Source organism: Oncorhynchus masou, unplaced genomic scaffold, assembly GCF_036934945.1.
Source record: "Oncorhynchus masou masou isolate Uvic2021 unplaced genomic scaffold, UVic_Omas_1.1 unplaced_scaffold_1490, whole genome shotgun sequence".
Taxonomy (NCBI): Eukaryota; Metazoa; Chordata; class Actinopteri; order Salmoniformes; family Salmonidae; genus Oncorhynchus; species Oncorhynchus masou.
In genome coordinates, this window is record NW_027004902.1 from 139260 (window position 1) to 147833 (window position 8574).

Sequence of the window (8574 nt, forward strand, 5' to 3'; positions counted from 1 at the left end):
TGCACTGAACATCTACATGATGTATTGTTACACCATAGAATGCCCTGTATGTCGGTAAGTAGCCTTCCACAAGCCTTGGTCTGTACTGTATGTCGGTAAGTAGCCTTCCACAAGCCTTGGTCTGTACTGTATGTCGGTAAGTAGCCTTCCACAAGCCTTGGTCTGTACTGTATGTCGGTAAGTAGCCTTCCACAAAGCCTTGGCCTGCCCTGTATGTCGGTAAGTAGCCTTCCACAAGCCTTGGTCTGTACTGTATGTCGGTAAGTAGCCTTCCACAAGCCTTGGTCTGTACTGCATGTCGGTAAGTAGCCTTCCACAAGCCTTGGTCTGTACTGTATGTCGGTAAGTAGCCTTCCACAAGCCTTGGTCTGTACTGTATGTCGGTAAGTAGCCTTCCACAAGCCTTGGCCTGCCCTGTATGTCAGTAAGTAGCCTTCCACAAGCCTTGGTCTGTACTGTATGTCGGTAAGTAGCCTTCCACAAGCCTTGGTCTGTACTGTATGTCGGTAAGTAGCCTTCCACAAGCCTTGGTCTGTACTGTATGTCGGTAAGTAGCCTTCTACAAGCCTTGGTCTGTACTGTAAGTCGGTAAGTAGCCTTCCACAAGCCTTGGTCTGTACTGTATGTCGGTAAGTAGCCTTCCACAAGCCTTGGTCTGCCCTGTATGTCGGTAAGTAGCCTTCCACAAGCCTTGGTCTGTACTGTATGTTGCTAAGTAGCCTTCCACAAGCCTTGGTCTGTACTGTATGTCGCTAAGTAGCCTTCCACAAGCCTTGGTCTGTACTGTATGTCGGTATGTAGCCTTCCACATGCCTTGGTCTGTACTGTATGTCGGTAAGTAGCCTTCCACAAGCCTTGGTCTGTACTGTATGTCGGCTAAGTAGCCTTCCACAAGCCTTGGTCTGTACTGTATGTGGGTAAGTAGCCTTCCACAGCCTTGGTCTGTACTGTATGTGGTAAGTAGCCTTCCACCAAGACTTGATCTGTACAAGCCGAACGGCTCATAGTACAGGAGGCATCTCTCCTGTTTCTGAAAGCGTGAGGCAGAGGCAGGAGAGTATGTAGTGTTATGTATATTTTATGGATATCATGTATTTTATTTGTTGCGTTTTATTTTCCTGTTTGACCCCAGAAAGAGGGGCAAATTGAGGATCCCAATAAGTACTACTAAATACTACACAACTTATTCTGAGGCCTGGACCAGGCTGCATGTAGCTGGTTTGAAAATTATTTAAAGGACAACCAGTCATATGGAATCTGGTGCTATCTACCTTTTAGTCAATGTTGCATTTCTATGGCAGCAACTCTATCCTGAATGAGATCTTCAGAACTAAAACAGGCTGAATGAATCTTCAGAACTAACCTGCTCCCGGGCAGGCCAACTCTATCCTGAATGAATCCTTTCAACTTAACCTGCTCGGGCAAACTCTATCCTGGAGGGCCAACCTGCCCATCCTGAATGAATCGTTCAGAACTAACCTGCTCCAATGGGGCCAACTCCTCCTGGGCCTAACTGCTCCATCCTGAATGAATCCTTCAGAATTAACCTGCTTTCCCGGCAGGCCAACTCTATCCCTTCAGAATGAATCGAATGAATCAGAACTAACCTCTCCAATGGCCTCTATCCTGAATGGCAGGCCAACTCTATCCTGAATGAGATCCTTCAGAACTAACCTGCTCCCAAGCAGGCCAACTCTATCCTGAATGAATCCTTCAGAACTAACCTGCTCCAATGGCAGGCCAACTCTATCCTGAATGAATCCTTCCAGTTCAGAACTAACCTGCTCCCTCGGGCAGGCCAACTCTATCCTGAATGAATCCTTCAGAACTAACCTGCCCCAATGGCAGGCCAACTCTATCCTGAATGAATCCTTCAGAACTAACCTGCTCCAGGCCAAGCAGTCCAACTCTATCCTGAATGAATAGTCTGAACCTGAGTTGAGGACCAATGAAAATCAGAATTCCTCCCTCTTGCAAAGAGTGCGTCATCATCTCCTTCATTTGAAGAAGAAGATGAAATATATTATGATTTTTTAAACATTTATTCAACCAGGCAAGTCAGTTAAGAACAAATTGCAACCTTCCGGTTACTAGTCCAACGCTCTAAACGCTCGTGTGTGTGATTTTTTTTTTACAATTAAAAAAGCAAAGTAAAACAATGAAGAAGATACTTCAAACGCTTATTTCACACCTCCGCCTGCTGAATCTGTAAGATTTATTTTCCTTCATTATGATTTTCGTCTCAAATCTGAACATGGCACTGTTTGGCCCCACAGTTTGGCGTTTCAGCATCGTCTCAATGAAGAATTCGACAAGCCATGTACTTCTGCTGGTTAGCGGCAGGCAGATGAGAAATATCCACCGTCGTAGTACGGATGAGGCCCTGAGCTGGGATGTCAAGCTAACTGAAGCCCGGTTAGCTTTAGAAAACCCAGAGTAGCTTGCTTCGCAGCATACCCCTCAGAACACAGTGTGTATTTACTGATGGTGTTAAATCAGGTTGTGGACGTAACAAAGGGTTTCCCAGGGGGATCCATTCTTGGTCGGTTTTTTTTTTTCTTCTCTCTTGCTATCTTAAAATGGTATCTTTCCACTGTACGCAGATGACACTGTGGTGTGTGCTGTTGCCTTCGCAGCTGACCAGGCTCTGTCAGAGCTTCAATCTGTCTTCATTGTTCTGCAGAAAACCTTTGTTGGACTGAAACTTAATGCAGGTAAAACCACGTATATGTACATTTTACAAATCATGAAAAAATGATATCTGATGATTTATGCATTTATGTATAGTATACATACTTTGGATGGACCCTCTAGGGCCTTTCAGATGGTTGTTAGGACCTTTCAGATGGTTGTTAGGGGAACCCTCTAGGGCCTTTCAGATGGTTGTTAGGGAACCCTCTAGGGCCTTTCAGATGGTTATTAGAAGAGCCCTCTAGGACCTTTCAGATGGTTGTTAGGGGAACCCTCTAGGGCCTTTCAGATGGTTGTTAGGGGACCCTCTAGGGCCTTTCAGATGGTTGTTAGGGGGACCCTCTAGGGCCTTTCAGACTGTTGTTAGGGGGACCCTCTAGGACCTTCAAGACGGTTGTTAGGGGACCCTCTAGGGCCTTTCAGATGGTTGTTAGGGGGACCCTCTAGGGCCTTTCAGATGGTTGTTAGGGGACCCTCTAGGGCCTTTCAGATGGTTGTTAGGGGGACCCTCTAGGGCCTTTCAGATGGTTGTTAGGGGGACCCTCTAGGGCCTTTCAGATGGTTGTTAGGGGGACCCTCTAGGGCCTTTCAGATGGTTGTTAGGGGGACCCTCTAGGGCCTTTCAGATGGTTGTTAGGGGACCCTCTAGGGCCTTTCAGATGGTTGTTAGGGGACCCTCTAGGGCCTTTCAGATGGTTGTTAGGGGGACCCTCTAGGGCCTTTCAGACGGTTGTTAGGGGGACCTCTAGGGCCTTTCAGATGGTTGTTAGGGGACCCTCTAGGGCCTTTCAGATGGCTGTTAGGGGGACCCTCTAGGACCTTTCAGATGGTTGTTAGGGGGACCCTCTAGGGCCTTTCAGATGGTTGTTAGGGGGACCCTCTAGGGCCTTTCAGATGGTTGTTAGGGGGACCCTCTAGGGCATTTCAGATGGTTGTTAGGGGGACCCTCTAGGGCATTTCAGATGGTTGTTAGGGGGACCCTCTAGGGCCTTTCAGATGGTTGTTAGGGGGACCCTCTAGGGCCTTTAAGACGGTTGTTAGGGGGACCCTCTAGGGCCTTTCAGACTGTTGTTAGGGGGACCCTCAAGGGCCTTTCAGACCGTTGTTAGGGGGACCCTCTAGGACCTTTCAGATGGTTGTTAGGGGACCCTCTAGGGCCTTTAAGATGGTTGTTAGGGGAACCCTCTAGGGCCTTTCAGATGGTTGTTAGGGGAACCCTCTAGGGCCTTTCAGATGGTTGTTAGGGGAACCCTCTAGGGCCTTTCAGACTGTTGTTAGGGGAACCCTCTAGGGCCTTTCAGACGGTTGTTAGGGGAACCCTCTAGAGCCTTTCAGATGGTTGTTAGGGGGACCTCTAGAGCCTTTCAGATGGTTGTTAGGGGGACCCTCTAGGGCCTTTCAGATGGTTGTTAGGGGTACCCTCTAGGGCCTTTCAGATGGTTGTTAGGGGGACCCTCTAGGGCCTTTCAGATGGTTGTTAGGGGGACCCTCTAGGGCCTTTCAGATGGTTGTTAGGGGGACCCTCTAGGGCCTTTCAGATGGTTGTTAGGGGGACCCTCTAGGGCTTTCAGACAGTTGTTAGGGTGACCCTCTAGGGCCTTTCAGATGGTTGTTAGGGGGGACCCTCTTTTCAGACAGTTGTTAGGGTGACGTTTTACTTTTTCGTGTATTGTTGTGTATAATAGAGTGTATATGAATGGGTAGTTTAATGTGTTTAAATAAAATCACATTATATTTGTCACATACACATGGTGAGCAGATGTCAATGCGAGTGTAGAGAAATACTTGTGCTTCTAGATTACGACAGTGCAGTAATATCTAACAAGTAATCTAACTAATTCACAACGACTACCTAATACACACACAATGTAAGGGGATGGAATAAGAATGTGTATCTATAAACATATGGATGAGCGATGGCTGACGGCACAGGCAAGATGCAACAGATGGTATAAAATACAGTATATACATATGAGATGAGTAATGTAGGATATGTAAACATATAAAAGTGGCATTATTTAAAGTGACAACATGATTAAATCCATTTATTAAAGTGGCTGGAGTTGAGTCTGTATGTAGGTAGCAGCCTCTCTGTGCTAGTGATGGCTGTTTAACAGTCTGATGGTCTTGAGATAGAAGCTGTTTTTCAGTCTCTCAGTCCCAGCTTTGATGTACCTGTACTAACCTCGCCTTCTGGATGATAGCGGGGTGAACAGGCAGTGGCTCAGGTGGTTGTTGTCCTTGATGATCTTTTTGGCCTTCCTGTGACATTGGGTGGTGTCGGTGTCCTGGAGGGAAGGTAGTTTGCCCCCAGTGATGCGTTATGCAGACTGCACTACCCTCTGAAGAGCCTTACGGTTCAGGGAAGTGTAGTTGCCCTACCAGGTGGTGATAAAGCCTGACAGGATGCTCTCGATTGTGCATCTGTAGAAGTTTGTGGGGGTTTTAGGTGACAAGCCAAATTTCTTCAGGTTCTTCACCATGCTGTCTGTGTGGGTGGACCATTTCAATTTGTCCGTGATGTGTACGCAGAGGAACTTAACTTTCCACCTTCTCCACTGCTGTCCCATCAATGTGGAAAGGGGGGTGCTCCCACTGCTGTTTCCTGAAGTACACGATCATCTCCTTTGTTTTGTTGACGTTGAGTGAGAGGTTATTTTCCTGACACCACACTCCGAGGGCCCTCACCTCCTCCCTGTAGGCCGTCTCGTCGTTGTTGGTAATCAAGCCTACCACTGTAGTGTCGTCTGCAAACTTAATGATTGAGTTGGAGGCGTGCATGGCCACGCAGTCATGGGTGAACAGGGACTACAGGAGAGGGCTGAGAACGCACCCTTGTGAGGCCCCAGAACCCCTCATAGCCTGGTTCCTCTCGAGGTTTCTTCCTAGGTTTTGGCCTTTCTAGGGAGTTCTTCCTAGTCACCGTGCTTCTACACCTGCATTGCTTGCTGTTTGGGGGTTTAGGCTGGGTTCCTGTATAACACTTTGCATATGAATGTGTATATATAAATGTGGAGTTTAATGTATTTATTGTATATGAATATGTCTATGAATGGGTAGTTTGTGTTTATTATATATTAATGTGTATATTAATGGGTATTTGAATGTGTTTATTGTATATTAATATGTGTATGAATGGGTAGTTTGTGTTTATTGTATATTAATAGGTAGTTGAATGTGTGTATTGTATATTAATGGTTAGTTGAATGTGTTTATTCTATATAAATGGGTAGTTGAATGTGTTTATTGTATATTAATGTGTATATGAATGGGTAGTTGAATGTGTTTATTGTATATTAATGGGTAGTTGAATGTGTTTATTGTATATTAATGGGTAGTTGAATGTGTTTATTGTATATTAATGGGTAGTTGAATGGGTAGTTGAATGTGTTTATTGTATATTAATGGGTAGTTGAATGGGTAGTTGAATGTGTTTATTGTATATTAATGGGTAGGTGAATGTGTTTATTGTATATTAATGGGTAGGTGAATGTGTTTATTGTATATTAATGTGTATGAATGGGTAGTTTGTGTTTATTGTATATTAATAGGTAGTTGAATGTTTTTATTGTATATTAATGGGTAGTTGAATGTGTTTATTGTATATTAATGGGTAGTTGAATGGGTAGTTGAATGTGTTTATTGTATATTAATGGGTAGGTGAATGTGTTTATTGTATATTAATGGGTAGGTGAATGTGTTTATTGTATATTACTGGGTAGTTGAATGTGTTTATTGTATATTAATGGGTAGTTGAATGGGTAGTTGAATGTGTTTATTGTATATTAATGTGTAGTTGAATGTGTTTATTGTATATTAATGTGTATATTAATGGGTAGTTGAATGTGTTTATTGTATATTAATGGGTAGTTGAATGTGTTTATTGTACATTAATGGGTAGTTGAATGTGTTTATTGTAAATGAATGGGTAGGTGAATGTGTTTATTGTATATTAATGTGTATATTAATGGGTAGTTGAATGTGTTTATTGTAAATGAATGGGTAGGTGAATGTGTTTATTGTTTATGAATGGGTAGTTGAATGTGTTTATTGTATATTAAATGGGTAGTTGAATGTGTTTATTGTAAATGAATGGGTAGTTGAATGTGTTTATTGTATATTAATGTGTATATTAATGGGTAGTTGAATGTGTTTATTGTATATTAATGGGTAGTTGAATGTGTTTATTGTATATTAATGGGTAGTTGAATGTGTTTATTGTATATTAATGGGTAGTTGAATGGGTAGTTGAATGTGTTTATTGTATATTAATGGGTAGTTGAATGTGTTTATTGTATATTAATGGGTAGTTGAATGTGTTTATTGTATATTAATGGGTAGTTGAATGGGTAGTTGAATGTGTTTATTGTATATGTGTATGAATGGGTAGTTGAATGTGTTTATTGTATATTAATGGGTAGTTGAATGTGTTTATTGTATATTAATGGGTAGTTGAATGTGTTTATTGTATATTAATGGGTAGTTGAATGGGTAGTTGAATGTGTTTATTGTATATTAATGTGTATATGAATGGGTAGTTGAATGTGTTTATTGTATATTAATGGGTAGGTGAATGTGTTTATTGTATATTAATGGGTAGGTGAATGTGTTTATTGTATATTAATGGGTAGTTGAATGTGTTTATTGTATATTAATGGGTAGTTGAATGTGTTTATTGTATAATTGGTATATGAATGTGTTTATTGTATATTAATGTGTAGTTGAATGTGTTATTGTATATTAATGTGTTTATTGTATATTAATGGGTAGTTGAATGTGTTTATTGTATATAAATGGGTAGTTGAATGGGTAGTTGAATGTTTATTGTATATTAATTGGTATATTAATGGGTAGTATATTAATGTGTTTATTGTATATTAATGGGTAGTTGAATGTGTTTATTGTATATAAATGGGTAGTTGAATGGGTAGTTGAATGTGTTTATTGTATATTAATGTGTATATGAATGTGTTTATTGTATATTAATGTTGAATGTGTTTATTGTAATGAATGGGTAGGTGAATATGTTTATTCTATATTAATGGGTTTAATGTGTTTATTGTATATTAATGTGTATTGTATATTAATGGGTAGTTGAATGTGTTTATTGTAAATAAATGGGTAGGTATATGTGTTTATTGTATATTAATTGGTATATGAATGTGTTTATATTAATGGTAGGTGAATGTGTTTATTGTATATTAATGGGTAGTTGAATATTGTATATTAATGGGTAGTTGAATGTGTTTATTGTATATTAATGGGTATATGAATGGGTAGGCGAATGTGTTTATTGTATATTAAAGGGTAGTTGAATGGGTAGTTGAATGTGTTTATTGTATATTAATGGGTAGTTGAATGTGTTTATTGTATATTAATAGGTAGGAATGTTTTTAATGTGTTTATTGTATATTAATGGGTAGTAATGTGTTTATTGTATATAAATGGTAGTTGAATGTGTTTATTGTATATTAATGGGTAGTTGAATGTGTTTATTGTATATTAAATGTGTTTATTGTATATTAATGGGTAGTTGAATGTGTTTATTGTATATAAATGGGTAGTTGAATGGGTAGTTGAATGTGTTTATTGTATATTAATGTGTTATGAATTGGAATTGGTCATTTGTTTAAATAAATCCTGGCTTGGTCCCATCTATACCTTCCTCCTCCCTCTCCATCCCCACCTCCTCCTCTGGATGCATGTTCTGATCAGTGATTACCTGGCTTGGTCCTATCCACACCTTCTCCTCCTCCTCTTCATCCTTCTCTCTGTCCCTCTCCCTCCTCATCCCTCTCTTTTAACAATAACAAGCCCTGTAAAACATCAAACCAATAAGACTGGAACACAATGTCTATTAACACTTTATAATAGATCTTCACA

General features: G+C 40.9%; 1 protein-coding gene across 1 annotated transcript in view; it reads right to left on the minus strand.

Annotated features, from left to right (window-relative positions):
* Positions 1 to 8474, minus strand: part of LOC135531015 (zinc finger protein 135-like) — a 125835-nt gene extending 117361 nt beyond the window's left edge. The window contains exon 1 of the mRNA XM_064959164.1: positions 8414 to 8474. The gene's annotated coding sequence lies outside the window, so the exon portion shown is untranslated. The remainder of the gene's footprint in view (positions 1 to 8413) is intronic.
* Positions 8475 to 8574: the final 100 nt, after the last annotated feature.